The sequence below is a fragment of the Rhagoletis pomonella genome, unplaced genomic scaffold, assembly GCF_013731165.1.
Source record: "Rhagoletis pomonella isolate Grant_MI unplaced genomic scaffold, Rhpom_1.0 Rhpom_scaffold_00138, whole genome shotgun sequence".
Lineage (NCBI taxonomy): Eukaryota > Metazoa > Arthropoda > Insecta > Diptera > Tephritidae > Rhagoletis > Rhagoletis pomonella.
Window position 1 is genome coordinate 20,449 of NW_023458692.1, and position 1,273 is coordinate 21,721.

Here is a 1,273-nt window from a genome sequence, read left to right on the forward strand (position 1 = left end):
ATTGTGCAGGAAGCATCTGACCTAAAACATCTGCAACATAAAAGGGCACCATCGGTCAAGTTTTCGAATCACAGACAAAAAGTACTGCCACGATGGATTCGTAACCGCAGATAAAAAGCGGCTCAACAGAGGCAAAAGGTTAGTTCGCCTCAAATAAAGTAAATTGTCACTTATTTATAACGAAAGTGCTGGGGTAAGTGGCAACAAGTGTTTAGTTCTATATCCCAAAAAATCGGTAATCGCTTTTAGTGGTAACGTGTTCTAGAAGGCATAGCGATATAATGCCTTCAAATTTTTTCGCTTTTAGGCATTGCCGGTAACGCAAAGTAGAATGTCCTACAATATTTAATTTATTTCGCTTCATTGTTTCATTTCGGGGAATGCAAAGTAGAATGTCCTATATTATTTCATTTTTAATTCGCTTCTTTGCTTCATTTCGGGGAATGCAAAGTAGAATGTCCTTCAATATTTTATTTGTTTCGCTTCTTTGCTTCATTTCTGGGAATGCAAAGAAGAATGTCCTACAATATTTTATTTGCTACGCTTCTTTGCTTCATTTCAGGGAATGCAAAGTAGAATGTCCTACAATGTTTTTTTTTTTTGTTTCGCTTCATTGCTTCATTTTGGTGAATGCAAAGTAGAATGCTACATCGTAGTCAGCTGAAAAATAGAATGAATATCCAAGAATTCTTTTTCTACCGTTACTTTCAGTGGAAATTTGTCTCGCTTAGCTTTGTTCAATTTGCAACGAAGTTGAAGTCAGTCAATGAAGTGAAGTACAAGAGTGAGGAAGTACAATTTTAAGCTTAATTAAATATGCATGTATGTACAGACCGATTTCTAAGTAAAATCTAAATACCTAAATACATTACCATGTATGTATAAAAACTGATTTATACAAATTTTAATTAATTTTAGTCTTCTAAGACATTTTCTGATTTCAACTTAATATAAATAAGTATGTATTTATCTAGGCATTCTACATTAGTTTCTCTGTACGGCATTCTTTGTTCGCTTCTCTGGATACTGTTTATCCATGCGTTCTCCCTTCGTTTGAAGGTAATGCTGCGGGTAAGGGCTTACCGCCAATGGCATGCCCATGTTAAAAGAAGGCCTTCTTGCAGCGAAAGGGTAAGCAATTCCCATCGCCTAGCTCGTTTCCACTTTCGTTTCTGTGGTAATCGTGTTTTTTTGCTGGGATAAGTTCGGTATTTGGAAAACGCCACTAAAAAACAAATATAATACAATACTTAAAAGAGTACAAATGTTATTG